Here is a 27,257-nt window from a genome sequence, read left to right as displayed (position 1 = left end):
AATCCAAAACTCCTACTGATGTGTCCCAAATAAATGCCAAACAAGCAGGAAGAAGCGCCGGGACAAACAAGGAGAATATTTAGACAATGAGTTGGCACATCTAGGAATGAGGATCCTGAATGGTAGAACGATAGGTGATACTCCATCGTGCTTAAAGTACTTAGGGTGTAACTCGCAATCCACTCCTAATTACGTATTCGTCTTACTTAACTCGTTTTCTTTACCAAGGGTGTTTAAAATAGCTCTATAAACAGAGAGCGATCATTTCCCTCAAAAGACAATGCTACGCCTTGAGATCCCAAAACTTCCACATGGGTCGATAAACCTTCACACACTTTACACAGTGAACTATAAAAAGATGAAGGGGCAGATTTAAAAGAAACTAACCCATCGGTGGAGATGCGTCAGTTTGCCTGCGCCAGCCTGCGATACCCTTGCAAAAGTCACACATTGCTGTAGTCGTATCGCAAGCACAACACAACTCCAGCAATGCATTGGGAGGCCTATACTTATTGTACTGCATCACTTCTTACGCCTTCTTCAAGTAGAAGTAAAGTTTTGATGCAGTGGCGTCCTAGAAGTGGCACAGTGAAATCTTGTAGATTTCACTGCTTCACTTCAATGAGGCTTTCCTGCATGGGAAAGCCCACCCTGCATACATTATACCTCACGCAGGTATAATGTGACACAGGACTTTACTAGGTGGCACATCTCCCTGGGGTGGTGACATGAGCTAAAGAATGAGGGTAAGTGTCTGAAAAGTTTCAGCACTCCGTCCATCTTCTCCTTGTGTTTGCTTTGTTCGCCCTAAGTTGGCAGGGGATGCCCAGACGTGGATCCCTTGCTCACTTTGCCACTGGATTCAAGCTAGCCTGGCTGATGAGGGGTGTTACCCTGAAACCAGTACCAGAATGCTTGTTCCCAGGTCCAGGGAAGACATGGCTTGGCATTTCAGGCTGGACTGTTCCCATGAGGCACAGGGTCAAGAATGATTTGCAAATAGCTATATTTGAACTGGGGTGGCGAAGTGAGCTAAAGAATGATAGTGGGAGAAATTCACCCGAAAGCTAATCTCACAAAATAGTAAAAAGAAAGAAGGCTGCAAGAACAAACATCATGATGGCAATTCCTTAGGCAGAACTTAAAACACTCTGGCCTGCAGGCTTGCAAAAAAGAAATTAAACCAAGCACAATTAGCTTTTAGGAAACTGCTTTTCTCAGTTTAATACCTGGATCAGTTCAAAGTAGCAAAACAGGTGAATAAAAAAGAGAGATGAAATGAGAGAAAGTTGCAACCAGATGCTTATTGGGCCAAGTTGCTCCATGATAGTAAACATAATAATTCAAAAAAATTCTGGAAAACAAGAAATGAGTTTGCAAAAATGACCTGCAACATAAATAATTTCAACTTCCAGGACCACACATGGGCCTCCTACTCAAAGGACATTTTCACTAAAAGGCAAATAACAATCATTGATACTTATCAAAGTAGGCTCACCCCATTGACTCTTCCATGTCAGGAGGCACACCTAGGGATATCTAGAGCTGAACCGAATACACCGTCCAGCCCTGGAAGCACAGTTGAACAGCAGATCAAGTTCCTGTTCCAAAAAGCAGATCGCTTAAATATCATTAGATCAGGTGAGCACGTCCGGGTACCTGATCTAAACAGTATACCACAAGCAATTTACAAAAACAATCTACAGTTTTGAGCGGATAACTTCACCACCCTATTTAATCACGTCTCAATTTCTGTCACCCTCCCAGATTCATGGTGTGGCTCCGTCAACCCAATATACAAAGGAGGCGACAGTTCCAAACTGAAAAACTATCGCCTGATAGCGTTTTTTGATGCTGAGGCCAAGTATTTCAAATTAAACACCTGGGCCTGCACCAAAAATGTCATGCCAATAAATCAGACAGGATTTATGAATGGGTCCAGGCATTGACCCTTATCATAAATACATTGAAAAATAATAAAAAACCACATCTATGTTTCGTAGACTTCAAATCGGCCTTCGACGGTGTTGCCCATGAAAAACTCTGGACGAAACTCATCAAGTGGGGTATTCACTAACTGCTCTTGGGAGAGATACTATTGCTGTACTCTAACATCTAGATACAAATGAAACAAGGCAACAGCACACGGATCTCCAGAAAAATAAGGACGTACCAAGGCCTTAAACCGAATTGTATCCTTGGACTGTTACTCTTCAATCTTTTCTAGCAGATCTAACTCGGTCACTCGATCTGGTATATAGTCAACCTGCGCGAGTGGGCACACTGCACCTAAGCCACCTATTGTACGTAAACGATGTGCCCCTTTATAGTCAAACTAAGGTTGGTCTGCTGTGTCTAAAAAAACAATATGTCCAGGAAAATACGCTGTTGATAAACAGGAGCAAGCAATGACAATATTTGCCAATAACAATCACTCCATGTGAGAAGGGGGTTCTGCCCATCTGATCTACCTGTTTTTTTGTGCTTTTTAATCACCTGGTATTTGACCTTTTACTATAGGGCAACCTCATAACCTGTGACTCACAAATGGTAAACTCATGTTAAATGGACTGCGCATATTTACTTCCAGTGTTTACCTTTTAAGATAATGCCACTGTGAGGCAGTAGGGATAAGGGGCACTTGACTGATTACACATGAACCTGTATCCACATGTGTGAGGGCTGCGCATGGGAGGTTCCCGTAATGCGCAGTGCAGGAAATGCACACCGGTAGCCTGGTGCATAAGGGACTCTACAGAATTGGGTATTGACCTGGCACAGGATTTATAATGTTGCTGTACACATATGAAGAAAGTTAGCGTGGTTTACTGTCTTGTCCGCAGTGACACTCGATTATACCCTTATGGGGAAGGCTTACTTAGAGTGCAGTTCCACTTCCCCTTAGTCTACAGACACCAAATTCATACAGATTTACAGAGTAACCTGTGTGAAAAGATCAATTCTGCAAAGCCCAAAGACATATGGGACAGCATATGTGTAATCCAGGAACGTCATATTTCTCTGGCTCAGCTCAGGATCATAGTATAGGCATGTTGTCACCCTGCTGGTCTGGGTTAATTACGATTTCTCTTCAGCTGCAGGTTAAAAGGCCTACCCCCAATGGGAACGCCAGAGCTACCCCAAGGACTGGTTTGCTAGCCTCCTGATCTGAAGCCTCTGTGACATAACAGGCATAAAACCCATGCACCTGGGCCCTACCATCTGTGAGCCTACCCTGCCAAATGGTGCTACCCCAGTCCTGGAGCCTTGGAAGTGGACATAAGGTGCTTGCCTGCAGCATCAACTGAGCATCTCTGCTGAGTGATGTGTCCCTGAGCAGAACCAATGCATCTCCTCAGCTGAGTGGCACAGTCCCAAGCAGAACCGATACATAGTTGATGCTGCGTGGATTGGGCCCATTGAAAAATACGTGCATCACCACTGCAACCCACATCTTGGATCCAATGCATCACCATCAAAATCCCAATTGGGTGACGCTGACACAACGCTCGCCGACAGCAGACTTGATGCTGAAACTCTGCATTAAAGTTTCACCATTCTTTTATTTGAACATTCCTTTGCACTGTGTTGCTGTTCACAGAAACTCTGAGTTGTTCATTTTGAAAGATGCACACGTGGCAGTCATACTACTGAAACGGTCATGTAGCTCTTTTTGATGTTGGTATTTCCACAACATTTAATTGTAAATGCAGCAAGGGGCCGAATTATATGTTGATGGTAATAATACTGCATCACAACAGTGATGCAGTATCATTACCAGAAAGATAATGGCTCTCCTGCCTGATTTACTTGCAATGGAACTTTAGTGTCACTACTGTGCGGCAACTCTGTCTCCACCATGGTTACACCTCAACAACAACAAACAGAACCAGGGTTCTAAAAGCCAATACTATGGCGGGCTACTCTTAACTTTACACTGGTAAGTTAGTACCTAAGTCACAAAAAAGCCAAGAAAAAAGAACTCACAGAAGAGAGAGAACGCTAAAGTGATAAGTGGTAAGATCCGAGCTCATGTATCTGGATTGCCATCAACTTATCGTCGTGATCAGTCTTATCATTTGGTCATCCAGCTAGAGAAATGGTGTGTATCTTGGCCATAGATACGTACTTCCATTCCAACTGTAGTAGGCAGGATCATGCCCACAGTCACTTTGGAACAACAAATGAGCAACTAAATAGTTGATCACAAGAAAAATAAAGTGCAGTGCAAAACACAAAATATATGTGGTGAGTTAAAATAGAGTGATGCGGCCAAGAATAAAGAACGTTTTATTGAAGTAAGGACACATCCCCTAATTAAAAACAGAACAGTGCAAAGGGCAGTTTAAACAAATGACTGCCAAAAAATGGGCCAACATGTTTCAGCCAATCGGGTAGGTGATACCTAGGCTTTCTTCAGGGCCTCTGCTCTCAAAGATTGCTACTGCATAAAGATGTGTTACTCCTCCCCAGAGGGAAACAAAATGAGTTAATCAAAACATAAGTGAAAACAAACAATAAAGGTTGGAATGAATACAACCTGTTGTGTACTAATCCTCCGCATCAAGGAATGCTATAGCTTTTCAACAAATACCAAAAAATTGGAAACACTCTATACAACTCTCCGTTCAGGCTTGGTGGTACAGTGTCTGCTACAACCATCAACTAGATCGTGTGTATGTGTCCTCCATGTCTTTAGTCCTAAAAAGAGAACTTATATGGTCCACGGTGAACATATTCTTGGATACTTCGGTGCAAAAATGTACCCAACATCACCCATCTCTGGAAAAAGTCCTCAAACCACCATGAATGTTTTTTATTGGCATGTCACTTATTTATTTAATTATCGATGTAGTTATATAACTTCTTTCCTTTTTCTGTTGCAACTATATCTCTTTTGCAGCTATTTTTCCTTGAACTGATGATGCCCTCTTTATAGCAAATTAAGTTCTCCTATTTTCATAATATATATTTAGCCTTGTCATTATTGCATCCTTTCCCTTTCTTTTTTCCCTCCCTTCTTTTCATAGTTATTGTAATCCTTTTTTATATATGAAATAATTTTGACTTTTCTTATGTATCTTTTGTTTATAATATGACGTTAGCTTATTAATTGTTAATCCACATTTACATATGCTATTTTAATGTTTGTACTTGGTTGCATCTATTCCAAAATGAAATTCTCTGTTTAAAATAAACTAAAAAAGGGGGGAATATCATGCAAGTGATGGAGGCTGGCAACTACTAGGTATAAATCGCCAATGCAGAGAGTGTCCTTGAGAAAAACCTTAACAAAAATAGACAATTGATGTCATTTGCCCAAATATTATGGGAAGCTGGAAAGGGTACATTGATTGGTGAGATGATGACTGATGCACGCCTGGCCAACAGTAGATTGAAGGATGCTCTAGCTACCCTGGAGAGCAGTTAGTGAAGAGAATGCCCACTACACAGCAAACCCAACTCCTGACTTCTTGCGGAAACTGGAATGGAAGGAATATGATCCAAATACATATTTTGTTTAATCAAAAACAGGTTATGCTGTTAACGTTCAAAATGTACTCCATTATTTGCAGGAAGAGAAAACATGGTACCTGGTTGGAGTCCATCACAAAGAAAGTCAATTCATGTGCAGCAACCCCACAAACAAAGATCCCCCCTAAATTAATCTCCCATGTTGTTCAGATAATTGAAAAGTGTATAGAATACTTTCATCATTAATACCTTTCTGACCACTGGGACACTGCAATGGAAGAAGAGATTTTTTCCTCCTAAATAGACTATGAAAGGTAGAAGTATGCCAAAGGGAGGGTTTACCGAGGATAAGAAATCGAAAGTAATTGGAGACCCTCCATATTGTAACGCATCAAGTGGTAAGGTGAATTGTATAGTATTCTATAAAAAAAAACTCCAGTTATGTCCAGGTGAAACGAACAAATCAATAATAATCTTCATCCCCGAACCAAGGAAAGATCCCCTGTAGTACTATACATCCTTCATTAACATGGATATAAAAATGCTAGCAAACTTACTTATGAAGGGTAATATCAAGCTTCCTACATAACTCCTGTATGGGTTATTTTCATGGGCACACACTTGGAAATCCTCTGTGATTTCTATCTAGGATTGTCTGGCAAGTTAAAAAAAAGTCCCAGTTGACACAGTGCTGGTCTCATTTGATGCTGAAAAGTGTTCAACAATGAAGAATGGAATTTCCTATTGCAAACTTTGGAACAATCAGATATTCCACAATTTTCTTGTCAAAATGAGATACCTGCATGCAGACCCCATTGATTGTTGGAGTTTATATTGGGCACCTTTCCCATCCTGAAGTATATGAGACAATGATATACTCTCTCATCTCTCCTCTTTACTTATCTAGATCCAATGGAGACAGATATAAGCCAAAGTGACGCCATTAAATGGTGTGTACAGTTGCAGGATGTTCAAGGATATTTCTCTTTGAAGATGACCCTTAGGGAACCCAAAATGTCGATACATAACAGCCCTAATTGACTCATCCTTAACCTTCTTGGCTACAAAATTAACTCTACTAACAGCAAGGTAACGCCTCTGTCCAAGGTACTATGAGGGCAGTAAAAGAGGTCATGTTTTCACTTGAACGATGGCATACTTTAAATACTTGGGACTCATGATAAACAGAGGTTTGACATGTATAGTTTTAGACATTATACAGCAACTCATTTCACAGGCTACCAACTATTTTTCAAATTGGTCCGCCCTGTAGATGTCTTTACTTGGTGAGGTCTAATCATGCAAATAGTGGCCTCGTGCAACAACTTTCTGTTGGATATGTTACCTCTCCCAGTGCCTAGGAAATCACTATTGACAATAGGTAATTTGATCAGCAACTATTTTCCAGACAGGCAGGAAACCCAGACTCAAATTCAGACAATGTCCATGCTGCCAAATCCCAGGGAGACTGTCTGCTACCGAACATGAGCCTGTAACACCTGGTACTTCAACTTTCCCAACTTGCTGACTTTTACCCACAATGTAGCGCTCTCCATTGTAGATGAAGATTGACTTTTCACATACGATGACTTGCTTTGGTTTAGCGTGCTTCACTATCTGACTTCCTGGCACTGCCTTGACTATCAGGGCAATGATAGGTTCCTGGATATCTGTGCTATGAGATGGAAGGTATTTATCTACACCCAAACTGGGCCACGTATATATAGGAAAAAACAGGCTTTGGGTTTTGGACAAACGTTTATACTGGGTGCTCTTGTACTGTTGTGGAATAAAGACGGTTGATGAATTATCCAGGAATGGCCACCTGAAAACTTTTGAAGGGCTTTTAGCTAAATTCCCCTTATATAAGCAGATAACATGCTGCATAAGGAATAGCACTGGCTTGGTTATTTGTACTTCTTAGTTCACCCCTCTGCTTTCTTAAATAAGCCAATGGGCACATACAGGGGTCGGGTGTCAGATATTTACTGTGCTCTGCCTTCTGAGCTTTTTCTGCTCATGTGGAACAGAAATCAGTACTTTATTAGTAGACAACATTTGCAGTTGAATACAGAGTGGACGAATGACCTCCTTACTTAATTTAAGTTACAGGAAATTGTCGGAAGCCAGAATACAATTTGATTCTTTCAAGGTGTTGCACAGGTCCTGAACACTACCTAATGACATAAAGCAAATCTGTGAATATAATAGACCTGCTGGAAAATGAAAGGCCCCAAACTGTAGTTCTGTACATATATTTTGGTCTTGCCCACCTTAGCTCACTATTGGTAGGAGGTATGGATTTCTACAAGTGCTCACTCATTTCACATTGCAGCTGCCCTTGATTTTCTCTATGACACATCATATTTGGTTGGCTCTTACTCACGCTGGTGAAGCTGCATGGCCACAGTACTATACAAAACAAAAATATCTGTTAGAAATTGCATGCTGCCACATCCTCTGAAAGCTTCTGGCTAATGAACATGGATCTGTATCACCTGGTACACCAGCTCTGCTAAATACATGTCTTGTTCCCATACTGTTGTGCCTCCCCACTATGATTGAAAGTTGAATATTCACACATGTTGACCTGACTGGGTTTGGTGTGCTTTACAATCTGACTTCTGTCATGCTCGCCTCTGCCCTGATTACCAGGGATATGGGAGATTCCTAAACATCGGTACTGGAAGATGAAAGGTATGCATCGACATCATGCTGGGCCACGTATATGGGATAATTAAGTTTTCAAGTTGGAGGGAAACTTCAGACTGGCCCCTGTGATCCTCTCATGGGATCAGTGAGATCAATGATTTATTGAAAACTTGTCTCCTTAAAACTTCCTCTTGTCAACTACTCAGAGATGAAAATATGAGCAGATGTCACATTGTATGAGGAATAGGATTGGCCTGGGCTATTTTATGACTTTGTTCCCCACCTATACCTTCATAAACAAATAAGTGGGACATTAACAGGAGTCTTGTGTTGGATATTTACAGTTCTGTTCCCTCTGAGTTTTTATTCTAGGCATGTGGAACTGGTTCTGGACACCAGTCTAATGAGGTAAAACAAATCTATAAATTAAATAATACAGAAAATGCAAGGCCCCTAAACTGTTGTTCCCAAACCCTGGCATACTATTAGGGGAAGGTATGGTGTACACTATCTTCCTAATGTGCCTACATATTTCACGGCACAGCTAACTTTGGTTTACTCCACAACACATCAGATTTGGATCATTCCTCCCTGAACAGATGGAATTGGTAGGTGACAGTGCTATCCACTGGACAAATGTGTTTTCTTAGACACTGGAGATTGGTTTCATTGCCCAGCCATGCTAAATGGTACTCTGACCTACTGTGGTTGGCCTTTCATGATCAAATTATCTACCGGTTATAAGTCAGATAACCAATAGTGAGGCCCTTACTGAATAGAATTCTAATGCTTACATAAAAGAGACTGTTAATATGTGCTGTCTATCTTGCTCTAATGAGTCTGGGGTGTTCTCCCATCGCATCGCTCCCCTCCTGCCCTTCCCCTATTTTGTCACCTTATTATAGCTAGTTCTGTTCAAACAAAGCATTATTATGAATGTGCTAACAGTTCTTGTCAGTGTTATGTCAACTCCCTTTCCCTTTCACGTTGGTTGCTTTCCGTAGATCACACTTTTTCCTCCTTTTTATAGTTATGTACTGATCATAAGACAATCACGTGAGTGTGGAATAGCCCTAGTGGAGCTATTACTGTTTTGACATGTTGTGTTTACACATGCAGGGCCGTATTCAGCATGGGAGGGATGGGCTCAGGCTTGGGCCGCCACGATTAAGAGGATGCACACAGCTGACCTTGAGATATGCCTTAAATAATGATTTATTTGGGTAATTACATGAAGCCATGCTATAAAATCTTCTTTTCTTTAGTTTCCTTAGCCTCCCCTCCGATTGGTATTCTTGCACTTTCCCTTTCCTCACCCTCTCAGCCGTGCCCCTTCCCAGAAACTATCATCTCCAGTTTAGCAACTGAATAGGTCATTCTGGTTAGCGGACAAGGTGCAAATGGGTGTTCACAGGCTGATAACTGTGCTGATGTATTAATCCAGGATGTGATGTGTGAGCCCAAACGATTCCCCCACTGGGATCACTAACTGGAGAGCGGGATGGGGAAGGGGTGGAAGTAGAAGATTAGCAGTGGTACCAAATTTAGTTTTGCCAGAGGTACTTAAAGGATGAACGGATCATGCAGCTGTTTGCTTTTCCATTAAAATTAATTCCATCAAACCCCCTTCCACATCTTCGACCCTAGTCTCTTTTAGAGACTGGAAACATAATAACCTTGACCATTTGGCGGAGATGATGCAAGATAGCAATATCCCCTATGAACATGACCCTATATTAGCGTCCTCTCATTATCTGAACAATCTAAATACAGCCTGTAACAAACTAGCTCCGATTAAAACCTCCCACCGCAGTAGGAAACTTCCTTCAGCACAGTGGTTCACGGAACCCTTACGAATACAAAGACAATATTGCAGGAACCTGGAAAGGCAGTGGCGCCGCCATTTCAGCCCTGCTGATAAAAAGATTTATAAAAATGCCCTTTCCAACTACAAAAAACTCATTACATCAGAAAAAAGTATTTACTACACCTCCCAAATCAACCAGGTGAAAAACTCGGTAGGGGAACTATTTCAGGTGGTTACTCATCTGTCCAACCCCCCTGCTCCGTGCCTAGAAGGATCTCAGTCTCTATCGGATTCCTTGGCCAAATTTTTCGAGGATAAAGTTAGTTCCATCTTTTTGACCTTTTCTCATTCCTCTCGCTCTCCTATCCCCAAGGCACTCCCTATCACTAACTCACCTAACTTTTTAGCCTTCGAAGCGACCACTCAGGAACACATTCACCATCTTGTCACCTGTACCAAATCGGGGTCCCCCCTTGATCCGTGTCCTCCTGCCATCCTGAATCTCATCCCGGAAGCTATTTCTCCTGCTCTAACCACAATCTGCAATGCAATGTTTCTAACAGGCACCTATCCATCTGTTTGGAAGAAGGCTATCATCAAGCCACTTTTAAAAAAGCCCACTTTGGACCCTCTTCTTCCTGCCAGCTACAGACCTATTGCCTGTCTTCCCTTCCCAGCAAAGATTTTCGAAAAAATCATGAACACGCAACTTTCGAAATTCATTAACGACAACAACCTACTTGATGACACCCACTTTGGGTTCAGACAAGGTCATGGAACGGAGACAGCGCTACTTAAAGCAGCAGATGAGATAAGGACCACAATGGACAAGGGAGGATCTGCGGTATTAATACTGTTAGATCTCTCCGCTGCTTTTGACACGGTCGATCATGTCACCTTGATCGACCGTGTCTCGGCCTTAGGAATAAAAAGCAAAGCCAAAGAACTCCTTGCCTCGTTCTTGGCTAACCATCCTCAGACAGTTAAGATGGGCAATTACACCTCCCAGACCTTTTCTCTCCCTTGCGGAGTACCACAGGGCTCCTCGCTAAGTCCGAAGCTTTTTAACATCTATGTTTCGGACTTAGCGAGGGTTATAAAATCTTATGGAATTGCCCTAACAACCTATGCGGATGACACCCAACTGGTGTTATCGGTATACAACGATGGTACTTCAATCGCAGCCAACTTTCAAGAGGGAATGAAGGCAATAAGTTCCTGGATATCATCTAACTGTCTCAAACTAAACTCTGATAAGACAGAGGTGATGACATTCGGGAACTTGCAACCTATCTGGTCCCCTCAGTGGTGGGCACCTCAGATGGGAGCGCCCCCCCCACCGGTAGTCAAGGTACGTAATCTGGGAGTCATATTTGACAACAAGATGACTTTCCTCCAACATGCCAACTCAGTGGTATCCTCATCCTTTTATATTCTAAAAAGGATTAAAAAAACTACTTCCATATTTACCGCCGTCTGCGGGCAAAACTCTAATTAGTACCCTGGTGTTCTCAAGAACAGACTACTGCAACGCCCTCTTACTGAACGCTCAAGAAAAGGTCCTCAACAGATTACAGACGGTGCAAAACGCCGCGGCCAGGATTTTACTAACCATCCCCAAATTCACATCCACTTCCCCTTACATCAGAAAGTTGCACTGGCTCCCAGTCAGGAGTCGGATTAAATTTAAGGCTTTATGCATAGCCTACACAGCCATCAAAAATCCAGGCCCACTGTTTCTAAAAAAAGCTCTCTGCCCGCTTGAGCATTCAAGAACCTTACGATCGTCAACAGCCCATCTGCTGAAGGTTCCACGCACAAGAAAGACCAACTGGGGAGACAGATGTTTTACCATAGCGACAGCCAAACTGTGGAATACGTTACCATTCCATATTAACACCGCTCCCACGCTTCTTAACTTCAGAAAGAAGCTTAAGACTTGGTTGTTTTCTGCATAAACTACCACTTTTTCTTCTCAGGAGAGACCTCTGTTACACCAGCGCCGAGACACCCGTAAGGGTATTTGCGCGCTTTAAAAATCACATAAAATAAATAAATAAAAGAATAACCTTTACAGATGTATTGAACTTTCATGCTTGTGAGAAAAATAATACAGAAATGATAAAAAACATCCAGATCATTTCTGCAGTAAACATACATACATGCCAAAAATGCGTATTTCAATCAAGGTTCTGTTTATTTCTTTAAATGCTTTTCCATAGTGATCTTTTTTGTTTTAACCAACCAGACAACAAAGTTATGGGAGGAATGCCTTAAAACAGTCTAATAACCGGCATCCGCTCGCGGTAGCATTTATTTTGCCCACCATGCCACCTCAGATTAGTCCCAGCATGTGCAAATCATCCTTGATCTCATTCCAATGGGAACAGTCCAACCCAAACTGTCAGGCATATCCTCTTTGAACCAGAACACAAGTTACCGGAGACCTTTCTAGGCCTTTTTGGACAGCTTCAGTGGGGTGCAATTTAGTTCCAAAGCACAGTGAGCAAGGACCCACATCAGGATGAACCTGTGACCACTCACACTCAAAAAGAGATGGGAGCAATGCTGGCAAATGGTCTAAGCACTGCCAATTTCATTGGTAGCATTTCAAATCATAGTAATTTTGTTGTCTGTCTCACTGGAACCAAGCTGCACCAGACTGAACAGGCCCACCTAGGTCAAAACCAATCTTGGGCGGCTTGGTTTCTGGTTTAGAGAATAACTAGCCTGGCAATTCGGGCTTGAACTTCTTAATGGAGCTGGACCAAGGCTGATTTGCATATGACTTGATCTAATCTGTTTTATTATAAAGATTAAACTATTTTAAATGTTCTATATACTAAACCATAGGGAGTTTTAAACTTCCACTGTGGAGTCTCTATATGGTAATGTATAGCGGAAGATCAATAAAAGGAAAATGTGACAAAAAATGAATACAGATATTTAATGTTAAATAATATCTTAATGTAATTTTATATTTGAGTATTAAATGTAGAACAAAATAAAAAAAATGCTACAGCACAATTAACTTAATTTTGAAATAAATGTTTAAGTACATTTAAAAATATAACATACTTTTTCTAAACTTGAATTCCCAACTATAGTAAAAAATATTTTATACTATCCATTTATTAATATTTAAAAGGATCTGAAGAATTCATTCAAAGTAATTAAAATATGTTTTAATATAAATTCATACAACATTTATTTGTTAGCTCAAAAATGTTGGTATAATGATGAATATTTAAATAAGAAATATGTATTTATTTTAGATTTTTTTAAACATGAAATCATATTTCTTCATACTATTTAAAATATATATATTTTTTTTTACGGTGGCATTATATTTTAGTTCCTTGCCTCCATTATTCTCTATGGGAGGAAGTTGCAGTTTCAGGGGTGAACCATGGGTGGTGCTGGACATGAAAGAAGGGACAAAAAGATCAAATCAGTTGGTGATCTATGATGTAAGGGGAACTACTAGTTAGCATAATACACTAGAGATATCAGTGCTCCCTTTAATCATTGTATTATGGCTATATCGAGTTACTGGCTGGGCTTCATTTTAAACAATATCGTATTCATGAGGTAGAACAGACAGAAACAGGAGTCTTACTAACAAAATCAATCTGTAAAGTAAGGGTGATACAAAATCAAAATGAATCCATTCTATGGAAAAGGTTGAATGAGTCTTTTGGCACTCTTCGTCGCTATTTCTAGGACCCTGTGCGAGATTTGTTTTTATATAGGAATCTAGCAAAATATATGAATTAAGCATATTTAGTGTTCTAATTAATAAAATTAAATTTACATGACTGAATCTTGATTTTGGGAAATGTAATTGTGACAGTAGGCAAAATGTCTTCAATCACATTTTACACCATGTATGCATGGATTCTATATTCGTTTAAAATTTGGTCTTGATTGGCATTAGAAACAGAACAAGCACTTTCAATGCAATAGGTCTCGCATTTATGCAAGTTTGAGCTATTGGCATTTTAAACGACAATGGCTTTTATTTATGTTTTGGGTTTTAAAGCATAAATAAAAGGCATTGTCATTTACAATACTAATAGCTTAAACTCTAGCAAATGTGGGACCTATTGCATTGCAATAAAGGGCATTCTTGACTGCTTGGTAAATTGTATATATAAGTGGAAGAGACCGCCAGTGACATCTTGAAAGTAGTGATAAAAAGTGCTGTGAAGAAGATGTGTAAGTGTTGTAAATTACACGGTCACAATGTGTGAAGTGAAAGTTACATATGGTCCGAGCTATAAACACTAACAAAGCTGTCCAACACCTTTCGCTCTGTGATTACACTGTCGCGCCTCAGGAGGAAGAGCGGAAGGGGGAATATTTCCTGCCCTCTCCATGACTTGAGTGTGCAGTGTGGCATTGCGTATTATCATTGGCCTAATAAAAACACTTCAGCTGTAGGAGGGCCCTGGCTTCACCACCTGATACAGGGCGCACTGTGCTTTATGGCATGCATGGAGGGAGGGAGGGATGGTTTTGGCTGCAGCTACGGCCACTTACAGTACCTCTGCTTTTACTAGCGAGTGTGAGGCGCTGATGTGGTGGTATTGGTGGTGGTGGTATTGGTATTGGTGGTGGTATTGATGGGGTGGTGGTGGTGGTATTGGTATTGATGGTATTGGTGGTGTTGGTGGTTTTGGTGGTGGTGGGGGTATTGGTGGCAATGGGAGTGGTGGTATTGGTGGTGGTAGGTAGCGTTGGTGGTATTGGTGCTGGTGGCATTGGTGGTGGTAGTGGTGGTTTTGGTGGCGGTATTGTTATTAGTGTAGGTGCTATTAGTGGTGGTGCTATTAGTGTAGGTGCTATTGATATTGAAGCTGGTATTGATATTTTTGTTGGTGGTACTTGTATTGGTGATGGTGGTATTGGTGGTGGTATTGGTATTGGTGGTGGTGGTGACATTGGTGGTTTGGTATTGGTGGTGGTGGTGGTATTGGTGTTGGTGTTGTTGGTGGTGGGGGTGGTATTGGTATTGGTTGTGGTATTGGCGGTGGTGGTATTGGTGGTACTAGTGGTGGTGGTAGTATTGGTGGTAGTGGTATTGGTGGTGATGGTATTGGTGGTGGTATTGTTGGTGGTGGTGGTATTGGTGGAGGTGGTGATGGTATTAGTTGTGGTGGTTTTGGTGGTGGAATTGGAGGCATTGGTGGTGGTAGTATTGATGGTGGTGGATGTAGTATTAGTGGTGGTGTTGGTATTGGTACTGGTGATATGTGTGGTGGTGGTGGTGGTATTGGTAGTTGGTATTGGTGGTGGTGGTGGTATTGGTAGTGGCGGTATTGGTGGTGGTATTGGTGGTGATGGTGGTATTGGTAATGGCATTGGTGGTGGTATTGGTGGTGGTATTGGAGATGATGGCATTGGTGGTAGTGGTATTGGTAGTTGTATTGGTGGTGGTATTGGTGGTGGAGACATTGGTATTGGTATGGCAGTGGTATTGGTATTGGTGGTAGTGGTGATATTAGTATTGGTGGTGGTATTGGTATTGGTGGTGGTGGTGGTATTGGTGTTGATGGTCGTAGTATTGGTATCAGTATTGGTGGAGGTGGTGGTTGTTATTGATATTGGTAGTATTAGTGATGATGGTATCAGTGCTAGTGATATTGGTAGTGTTGGTATTGGTGCTGGTATTGGTGCTGGTGGTATTGGTGGTAGTGATGGTCATAATGGTGGTGGTGGTATTGATGGTATTGGTGGTGGTGGTTTTGGTGGTGGGGGTGGTTGTTGTGGTACTGCCGGTGGTAATGGTAGTGGTGGTGGTATTGGTGTTGGTGGTATTAATGGTGGCATTGGTTGTGGTGGTATTGGTGGTATTGCTACTGGTATTGGAGGAGGTGGTATTGGTGTGAAGGTGGTAATGGTGGTGGTGGTGTTATTGGTGTTCAGCCATCCAAACTGTTACTAACCGCACATGCTTTGGTGATTTCCTATTTCATTCTACTGGGAAATGGCCCCTATCAAGTAGGCCCCTTCCTAATGGAGACTTCTTGGATAGCCCCTAATATGTTAATACTTAGGTTATCTCCAGTCAGCTACCTGACAAATATCAATTTAATCTATATTATTGGGGTTTTCAGTTACCTATCAGCTTTTTGATATGAAAGCTGGTCTCCAATATATGAAGACATGTGAACCATTACATGTATTCATAAATAATCAGTAAGTTATAGAGAATGCTTGTTTCTAATTCATTCTGAATACTTGAGCTGCAACATATGAAATCCGGATGCGCACTTATGAAAACTAATAGTCACTTTGGCTTTGATTCGGTCTTGCTTATTTAGTTTTGTCCCACAACTGTTCTCTCTAAAATAGAAGATTAACCACATAAAGTGGAACAAATAACAGACACGATTTCATAGTCTGTTTTTTATCTTTACTGTTGTTGACATCATCAAGGATTGAATCGTGAATAATTCTAAATCACTCCCAAAAGATGTCCATTACCTGCTGTCTGGTCTACATTATCTAACCAGCATAAACAATCATTTTACCTTTTGGTGCACATGAAAATGTGTTCATCTTTAATTTTTTGGGGTGTTATCACTATATATGTACACAGCTACATATACACTAAAACTACTTAAGATGAAAGCGGTTGTGCTTATCAAATCTGCATTATCTGAAATTTAAAGCGTTTGAATATAATGGGCATATAACACTAGTCCACTTTCTAGGACTAGTAAACGTTGTCAGGCTTGCGTTTTAAAAAGATGGCGGCTACACGAGATTTGTGTTCAACACGGAATCGGTGAGAGGAAACAAGCCTTCCAGAATACAGGTAGGAGCCCCACGTTTGTGTAAAGGCATCAAGTATGGAGCTGTCCATATGCCGCTAATTCTTTGAATTTAGGGTTCAATGAGCGTTGTCTGAGAAGTAATACAGCACTTTCTTTCCGTCTTTTTGTCCCTTTTAATTGAGGTTTTCGAACGTATCAAGGTCGGTCTGGTACCACTTGGGTTCTTCTTGGGCTGCATGGCACTCTCCGCAGACCCAAATTTGTATTTGTCCTCGAAGCACCGTTATCAAATTTGTACTGTTTGCTTCATTATGGGGTACGAAGCTTAAATCTTGGATTATGTTTTAGAAATTTACATAAGTATTTTATGCCGTCTAATAACTGCCTGTTGCGAAACGAGGCATAAGGTTAAATTTTAAATTGTTGCTTTTAGAAACTTTTGTATGTCACTTATGGCGTTTTATACAATATGCTCTTGAAATGTGAGCCGTTCTTTCTTTATTTTAGACTACAATTGGGAAGTAACACACGTAGTGGCTTATTAAATAAACTTTCTGAGATGATTGCTATGAACCAGCGACTGTGCTTGGTTTCACTGCTCTCCTTCACGGTTATAAATCCTTACTTTGCATACTAGCTTAGTCACCTCTTCTATTGTTAGCTTTGGAATAGTAATCTAGTGATCAATATGTGTATATGACTATTTAAATTAGTTACTTCTAACTCCATATTAGAAAATGTTGTTATTCTGCTAAATCTTTGCCATACGTTTCTTTTAGAAACTGAACACTTATACTGTTCAGAAGTCTTATCTTCAATGTACCGAATCTTGTTAGTCAGCGACTTCTACAATATTGAATAAGACATTTATCTTTAAAGTGAGACATTACATATACTCACCGATAGCTTGACTCGCACGTGGTGACGGATTATATGCACTGAAAATAAGCAGAGGATGACTATTTTCACTGCTCCGTGATCTTTAATCTCATTGGGCAATTGTCTTCTATTTCTCACTTGTGCTTGAGTTCTATATTTGGCTCACCCTTCCCAATGAATTTGTCTCACTTGACTAACCGTTTTCTGAATATTTCTCTTCTGGTATTGGACAGGGATTGTTATGCATATGAAGCTAACAATCTTTGAATAAAGTAAATATAGGATTGATCTAATCCTGTGGTAAATAATGTACACGCTGAGGGGTTGGAAAAACAGTATGTCTTCAATCTAGACATTGTTAACTAAGATAATGTTCTCAAGAGTTATTGTACATACATTCCTCTGCAGCCTTGAAGGACTTATTGAAAACTTACTATGAGTGAGTTCTTCCGACAATTCTTTACTATTTGAAATACGTTTGTACTGGATTATAGATATAGTGATCAAGTGTGCTCTGGTGCAGTGTGTTTAGTGTTATTGCTGGTATTTTGTGGTGATATTCATGGTATTGGTGGTGGAATTTGTGGTGGTGGTGTTATTAGTGGTGGTGGTGGTATTGGTGTTGGTAGTGGTGGTGGTGGTATTGGTGGTGGTGGTATTGGTGGTGGTATTGGTTGTTGTGGTATTGATGGTGATGGTATTGGTGGTGGTGGTGGTATTGGTGATGTTGGTGAATCTGTGGGATTGCTGGTGGTATTGGTGGTGATGGAGGTAGTGATAATGATGGTGGTATTGGTGGTGGTGGTATTGGTATTGGTGGTGATGGTATTGGTGGTATTGGTGGTGGTGGTATTGATGGTGGTGATTTTGGTATTGGTGGTGAAATTATTGTTGGTGATGGTATTGGTGGTGGTGGTATTGGTGAATGTGGTAGTGGTATTGGTGGCAGTGGTATTTGTGGTGGTGGTATTGGTGGTGGTGGTGGTGGTGGTATTGGTGGAGGTGGTATTGGAGGTATTGGTGGTGGTAGTGGTATTGGTGCTGGTGGTATTGGTGGCAGTGGTGGTGGTGCTGGTATTGGTGGTGGTGGTATGGGGGTATTGTTGGTGGTATTGGTGTTGGTGGTGGTGGTGGTGGTGGTGGTGGTAGTATTGGTGGTGGTGATGGTATTGGTGGTGGTGGTATTGGTGGTGGTGGTGGTATTGGTGGCATTGGTTGTATTGGTTGTATTAATGGTGGTGGTATTGGTGGTGGTGGTATTGGACTTTTGGTATTGGTGTGGTATTGGTGGAGGTATTGGTAATGGTGGTCATATTGTTATTTATTGGTGGTGGTGGTGGTATTAGTGGTGGTGGTGGTATTGGTGGTATTGTTGGTGGGGGTGGTGGTGATGGTATCGGTGGTGATTGTATTGGTGGTGGTTGTGGTATTGCTGGTGCTATTGGTGTTGGTATTGCTGGTGGTATTGATGGTGGTGGTATTGGTGGTGGTGGTATTGGTGGGGGTGGTGGCATTGGTGTTGGCATTGGTGGTGGTATTGGTTGTGGTGGTATTGGTGGTGGTGTTATTGGTGTTGTTGTTGATGGTGGTGGTATGTGTGGTGGTGGTGGTATTGGTGGTGAATTTGTGGTATTGGTGGTGGTAGAGGTAGTGGTGCTGATGGTGGTATTGGTGGAGGTGGTGGTATTGGTGGTGGTGGTATTGATAGAGGTATTGGAATTGGTAGTCGTATTTGTAAAGGTGGTGATGGTATTGGTATATTCATGGTGGTGGTGGTATTGATGGTGGTCGTTTTGGTGGTATTTGTGCTGATTTTATTGGTGGTGATGGTATTGGGGTGGTATTGGTGAAGGTGGCAGTGGTATTGGTGGTGGTGGTGTTGATACTGGTGGTGGTGGCATTGGAGGTATTGGTGGTTGTGGTATTGGTGCTGGTGGTATCGGTGGTGGTGGTAGTTGTGGTGGTGGAATTGTTGGTGGTGGTATTGGTGGCCATGTTGTTATTGTTGGCATTGGCGGTGGTATTGGGGGTATTGGTGGTGGTATTGGTGGTGGTGACATTGGAGGTATTGGTGGTGGTGGTATTGGTGCTGGTGGTATTGGTGGTAGTGGTAGTAGTGGTGGTGGTGGCAGCATTGGTGGTGGTGTTATTGGTGGTATTGGTGGTGAGGGTGGTTTGGTGGTAGCAATGGTATTGGTGGCATTGGTGGTGGTGGTATTGAAGGTGGTTGTGGTGGTTTTGATGGTGGTGGTATTGGTGATGGTATTTGTGGTGGTTTTGGTGTTATTGGTATTGATGGTATTGGTGGTTGTATTGGTATTGGTGTTGGTATTTTTATTGCTGGTGGTGGTGGTATTGGTGGTGGTGGTAATTGTGGTGCTTGGTATGGGTGGTGGTGGTGGTGGTATTGGTGGTAATGATGCTGGTATTGTTGGTGGTTGTGGTGGTATTGGTGGTGGTAGTATTGATTGTGGTATTGGTTGGGGTGTTATTGGTGGTTGTGGTATTGGTGGTGGTGGTATTGGCAGTGGTAGTATTGGTGGTAGTGGTGGTATTGCTGGTGGTGGTTTTGATGGTGGTGGTGTTAGCACTGGTGATATTGGTGGTGGTGATAGTGGTGGTATTGGTGGTGGTATTGGTGGAGGTATAGGTGGTGATGGTGGTATTGGTGGTAGTATTGGTGGTGGCAATGGTATTTGTGGTGATGTTGGTGGTGGTTGTCATATTGGTGATGTGGTATTGGTATTGGTGTTGGTGACATTGGTGGTAGTATTGGTTGTGGTGGTATTGGTGGTGGTGGTATTGGTGGTGTTTTTTATGGGGTGGTATTGGTGGTGTTATGTATGGTGGTGGTGGTGGAATTAGTGGTGAATCTGTGTTATTGGTGGTGGTTTTGGAGGTGATGGAGGTAGTGGTATTAATGGTGGTTGTGGTGGTGGTGGTGGTATTGGTGGAGGTGGTATTGATGGTGGTCGTGGTATTGGAATTGGTGGTGGTGGCATTGGTATTGGTGGTGGTGGTGTTGGTGTTGGTGGTTCTGGTATTGGTGTTATTGGTGGTGGTGGTACTGGTGGTGGTGGTATTGGTGGCAGTGGTGTTATTGGTCTTGGTTGTGGTAATGTTGGTGGTGGTGGTTTTGGTGCTGGTATTGGTGGTATTGGTGGTGGTGGTATTGTTGATGGTGGTGGCATTGGTGGTGGTTGTATTGGTGGTGGTGTTGGTGGTAGCTTTCCGGTGGTGATATTGGTGTTGGTGTATTAGTTCTGGTGGTAAGCCTCCTCCCCCGGGATGGGCAGGGTCCACAAAGGGGAAGCTTCAAAGGCTTGCCACCTTTGTGAGCTTCCCCAGACATTTTGCTCCTCCCAGCAACTGGTCCCCACCGGTTTTGACCCCTACTTTGGGCTGGAGAACCAGCGGGAAAACCAAGTAAGGAAGGGAGGTGTGCCCACCTATGCCAACCCCACCCCTCAGGTGGGGTAGGCTAGGTTAAGCACAACTCTCAGTCCCCATCATCTTGCTGATGGGGGACCCAGTCAACCAGAATGAGGCTTATGCCCCCCTCTCACTGAAGGGAGGCATAATAGGGGGTATACCCACCCCAGGGAAGGAACTCATTGGTCCCAACCTTTTGCCTACCTGTATCTCCATAAATCTTGCAATTAAGGGCACCCCAGAAACTTGCTTCCTCAGACAAGAAACTACAAGAAGAAAGGAAGAATAAGGATCGAACAGCCATGCCAAAGCTAAGAAGAGGAGGATGCCAACTGACTGTCCCAAGCCTTACAGGTCTGTTCCCACCTCGAACCAGCAGAAGCTAAACTCTAGTGTGTCCTGCAGCCAGAAGACTCAAGAACCCCAAGGACTTGTGCTGCCTTCAAACGAAAAGACTCAGTCTCCCGTGTACACCATTTTCTTTCACCAACGACTTCAGCTCTGGCAAGATCCACAAGTCTGCCCCACTCTGCACCCGACGCCCACCACCCGAGTTTGAGTGGCCCAACACCAAGAGGAGCTCTCCCCAGTGATCCTGACCCAGATCCAGTGATCCCTGACCTGCCTCAAGCCTCCAGCTGACACCTGCAGCCTCAAACCAGAAGGTCCCAGGACATGGTAAGAAGATCCAACCCTAAAAGGCACCCCTGCACCTGACAACTCACTCCCTTCGGTGGCCCAACTGATGGTGCCTAACCAACCCCCATCATCCCAACTTACCTCTCCAAGTGGTGGTCGCACCCAGAAAAACGTTATCCCTGAGCCTGCAGTGTGTTTGCAAACCAGAGACTCCCATTGGAAGCTACATGGTGCCCGACGCCAAAGCAGCACTCTGAACACAGCTGCACCAGAGCTGCTGAGAGTGCATCTTTTTGGTGGCTTGAACCCCCATTTGCCCTGAGCTTAAGTCCAGGAGCTTTGCTCCCACATCCAAGTGACCTGCTTGTAAGCAGCCACCAACCGTAGGCCCCGTATCCCCCATTGTAAAATATTGGGTCTCAGCACTCTGCACCCTGCTGCCCTAGTGCTGATGAGGGTGTAATAAGAGTCCATCTATGACCCTGGGGCACCCCTGAGTCTACCCCAGAATACCAACTCCCACAACTGAATGCTTACCTTTGAACCGATAACCCTATTTTCTTCCATAGGATAACATTGTTAGTGTGGAGGTGGAAAACCTATGAAACCATTTAAAACTATAACTAAATAATAAAAACGCTTTTACTTAACTGTTTACAAGAAATGTCCCAGCAGTATCCAGGTATACTGAACTGTGTAAGCAAAGTAATCTGTAAAGTAATCTAAAGTATGTGTACTATATTTCAAAAGAATTGCCTTATTAGTAGCTCTACTGTAATCAAATCAAAGTGCATATCCAATTGCAATTTAAACTGTTTACAAACTGCATTACTACTGTAAAGTATTGATTGCTTACCTGTGCCAGGCTTGCTTTGTTCAAGGAAATACAATAATTAAAATAATATTTTTATGCAAAACCAATTGGTTTGAAGTTCAGTCTTTGAGGTGTGTGATATCATTTGCTGATTGAGTATGTACAGCAAATGCTTAACACTGCCCTCTGATAAAGCCTTATTGCTCAACCACTCTACCACAAATAGAGAGTAAGGTGGTATCTACTTTTACCACTGCTTACCTTTGGGGTTCCACTGGACTCTATGCACACTATAACTCACTTTGGTATAGTATATACAGAGCCAGCTTCCTACAGTGGTGTATTGGTGGTGGTGGTGGTATTGGTGGTATTGGTGGTGGTGGTGGTGGTGTTTATGGTGGTATTGCTGATGCTGGTGGCATTGGTGGTGGTATTAGGAGTGGTATTGGTGGTGGTCTTGGTGGCGGCATTGGTATTGGTGGTGGTGGTATTTGTGGTGGTGGTATTGGTGGTGGTATTGGTGGTCATGGTATTGGTGGTGGTATTGGTGGTGGTGGTGGTATTGGCGGTGGTGGTATTTTTGGTGGTATTGGTGGTGGTATTAGTGGTGGTGGTATTGGTGGTGGTGGTTTTGGTAGTGGTGGCATTGGTGGTGGTATTGGTAATGGTGGTGTTATTGGTGGTATTTGTGGTGGTGGTATTGGTGGTGGTGTTGATGGTGGTGGTATTGGTGGTATTGTTTGTGGAGGTAGAATTGTTGGTGGTTGTATTGGAGGTAGTGGTATTGATGGTAGTGGAATTGGTGGTGGTGGTAGTATTGGTGGTGGTGGTAGTATTGGTGGCAGTATTGGTGGTGGGATTGGTGGTGATGGAGGTGGTGGTATTGATGGTGGTGTTGTTGTTGGTATTGGTGGTGGTGGTATTGGTGGTGGTGTTGTTGTTGTTAATAAAACAGGCTTTTGAAAACAACCTGTCAGGTGGCTTAGTGCAGATGATATGTTGCACAGATGTGCTGTTATCAGCTTCAGCCCATTAGCACACGAGTATGTGCTACCTGGAATTCACATGACTTAATTTGCTAATCATTTCTAAATTATTTTTGCTGGGGGGGGTTGGGAGTTTGAAACAGCCACAAGATAATGCCAGTTTAAAGTGATTGAAAGTGGGCACCTGTGTTATGGGGCGGCCGTGCTGCTTAAAAAAACACAAGCTGTTTCATTGGAAGCAGCCTATTAACCAATCCGAAGGCAGCATGTAGGACAAACAATGACACAAGCCAATAAAAATTATGGGAGGAGAGTGGGAGTGGCTTCCCTCCCATACTCTACTACAGCAGTCTTGCAGAGCCAGCAGTCTAAAAAGGACATGTAGTAAAGGCTGTGTTACTAGTTGCAGGCAGCGGCTAGTTACCTTGAAATAGTCAGGTGAAACCAATAAAGAGATTCAGGTACAGGCAGGAGTAATGGTTTGCTGGAAAGTGCATTTAAAGACTGTAAAAAACATGAGTACGTTTTTTCTCCTCTAGTTTGGTTCTATGGACATGTCGGAAAGTACATGGACCGAGGAAAGTTAGAATACATGGCTCGATATAACAAATGGTGGACATCGGTGGACTAGATATTTTCATATAGTGCATAGGTCTCTATATTGTCTTATAAAGTGACCCAGTCAGCTGATCTTTCAATTTTAGGCCCAAAAGGCATTTTATTAGTTACAGGGGTTGATTCCCAGTGAAGTGAGTCGTTGAAGAGCCAGTTATAAAACATTTCTTTGTTTCACTATGCATTTAAAATTCAAGGTACATTTTCCATCATTTTTGCCTGTTATCTCTGTCTGCAAATTCTGACTAGAGCTGGGTTATATATTGCTGTATAACGATAATGTCTATAAAAAGTGGAAATGTGACTGTCTCTTCTTACAATGGAAAAGAAGGGGATATAAAAATATCATTGTATGATGATTAACATCAGTGAAGTTTAGGAATGTGGAAGATTATAATGTTGTTTGTAGTTTGCTAGGCAACTTAGAAGATTGAATATCCAAGCTCAATTTTCTCTGATATTTCTAGATACTGGTGTAAAAGAGCTTAGTACATGACGGTTTCCATTCATGAACTGATCAGTGCAGTGAAAGTGTTATAAATAGATGGCATTGCCCTCAAAATAGAGCAATATGAGAGATTATGTATATTTATGTCCGCATTGGTATATATACTTTGACCCTTTTTGTGATGCCCACAACAGGATGCAGACTCTTAATACTTTAGATTTGTTGGAAGTTGTGGTTACATCATTCCTGGTTTCTCACTGATTCAAACTTGTCTTGCATATGCTGGAAGCAGTTCCAAACACTTAAAGATGGTTATCAGAAAAGAAGCTAGTGTCAGAGACAAACCAGATTACGACGCATGTTGGTAAGAAAATATGAGTAGTTATTTACTGAAATATGCTGATTTATATGTGTATTTTAAAAGATATAATAGAAAATGTGGGAGGTTTGAGGATTTTTACTGATATGCATGTGCACATTGTTAAGGCATCTATAGGATAGGAAGGTTAGACCTTCACATCTTTTTATGAATGTTGTATGTTATGTTTCACAAGGTGATTAGTATACATGGAATATTGCTGTATTTACTATGAAAGGTGTGTCATAGATCACTAATTTAGTACATTTAGACCAAATCCCGGTGAAGAGGGCAATTTTCTTGTTTGTTTTGATGCTGGACTCTCTCCAGCTTTGGCCTGGTGTGATTTACTACATTTTTGTGTCCATTTTTTTCTTTAGTAACTTTGGAAGTACAGTTTTTGAATAGCAATCACCTTAATCTTTGGAGGTGAGTGTATATTCCGCCCTAAAACCCACCCAAAACCTCTCCTTACTCCCCCTAAATCTCTGCCACTAAACAGTAAATATGTCCCTTTTTCCAGCCACTACCCCAGTCCCTCTGATGTGTGAAATTATCACATCCTTTAAGTTTTCCCTTTCTCAATTCTGAGAATTCAAATCTACCAAAATGTTTTAGGTGATAAGGCCCTTAAAAAGGAAATACATGTAATACATGTAATTATGTGTGTTTGGTCAACTGGGTGGGGAGCAAGAGGGAGGGTGGAGATGGTAATCTGGGTAGCAGGCATGAATGCAGTTGGTAGAATTCCTCTAGGGAGTACTTTCTGGAGGAGGCCTCGGAAGAAGATGTTGAGGAGAGGGCAGACTCCGTTGCACTCACCTCACCCTCCATGCTACTGTGTCCCTCAGTGGCCATCTGCTACCCTGCCTACATTGGCAACTTCTCATCCACCCAGCCCGGATGATTTCAAAATACAGTATTCATATTTTACCTGCTTCAAGGATCTCAAACTCTGATTCTACATCAGATTAACCTCATGCATGTAGGCACCATTTTCAGAAACCATGTGGTCAGTTATGTCATTCTCCATGATAATTCCAATATAATGTATGGTCTTATTTATTTTTATTTCTCCTCAGGAACTATTTTACCCCCCTGAATGGTTGGGTTTTTCTGTTTAGAATAGTGAACTCATGTCCCCAAAAAGACCAAACATAAATTTGCACAGTGTGTTCACAAGGTCCTTAAATCTACATTCTTTTCATCCTCAATAAGTCAAATATGAATAAATGTGTGTCAACAAATACTGGAACATTGTACCAATATTAGTACAAACTAAATGGCAACACTTACTTCAAGTAACTAAAGTATATGTCAAATGTAATAAGGGCATAAATGGATTCTGTACTGAAGTAGTTCAGCAATGTATCACATACTATGTATATACCTATGCTGAAAACTCTTGGGGGAAGCCCTCATTAAAAGGTGCTCAATTGATTGTGCCTGACTGACACGTCATCACACGCCTCAGCTGCAGCTTTACCAGGGATGATTGACAACGGCCATACCACAGCCCTTTGGCAGCCCTGGAAGATTGATAACGGGCCCCTAAGCCTGTTCCTCAAGTTTATTACTACCTCTGGTCCCCCTAGGTGTAGGCAGGCAGGTGGGGTGGTCCAGGGCAGTCCGGAGACTGAGTCCAAATCCTCTAGGCAAGGCTGTTTGGGCACAGCAGTGACAAGGCGGGTAAGGCTAGGCAGTCTTGGACATTCAGGGGCCACAGTACTGCCACAAAAGGTCTGGTTCATCTTTTGCCGACCTCTCACACTGGAGATGGAACAATGCCACCCCAGCTGACTCAACCAAGAGCAGCTACTCATAACCCAGAAAGTTCTTAGAAATCATGTTAAGTTGGGAAGAAAATAAATTGTTAAAAATACCTAGAGGTGTACTCAAAACCTACTTTAATAAAGAGTACCTATGGTAGGGTAAAAAAATCGGATACTGGGTTATAGCATTAAAATTAATGGCTCAATTAACCCCAGGTTAATTATTTTGTTACCGACATGTTTTGACTCCTATGCCAGCCTAAAATAGGTCTTGGGTCTTCTTCCATGTAAAGATAATTATAGTTAGTGATATAGACACACTGTGCTTGCAGGGGGAATGCTTAACCCCCTAGCAGTTCCCGTGTTCTATTCACGCGCCACACAGGGTATGCTGTACAATGCGATTCATGCTCCTGCAATACAGCATTGAAAGAGGCACGCAAAGGTGGGGTGGAAACGCTGACCTTCGGGGGAATGTGTGACTACGAGGGCTGCGGCCCCCACAATGTACCATGAAGCCCGTAGTATAGCATACCTCGGATGGTGAGAATAGCACGAGGTAACTGGCAGGCATTTGATATTCTCCCTGCATGCACAG

This window comes from Lissotriton vulgaris, chromosome 4_1 (assembly GCF_964263255.1).
Source record: "Lissotriton vulgaris chromosome 4_1, aLisVul1.2, whole genome shotgun sequence".
In the NCBI taxonomy this organism is placed as follows: domain Eukaryota; kingdom Metazoa; phylum Chordata; class Amphibia; order Caudata; family Salamandridae; genus Lissotriton; species Lissotriton vulgaris.
Note: the sequence above shows the minus strand (reverse complement) of the source record.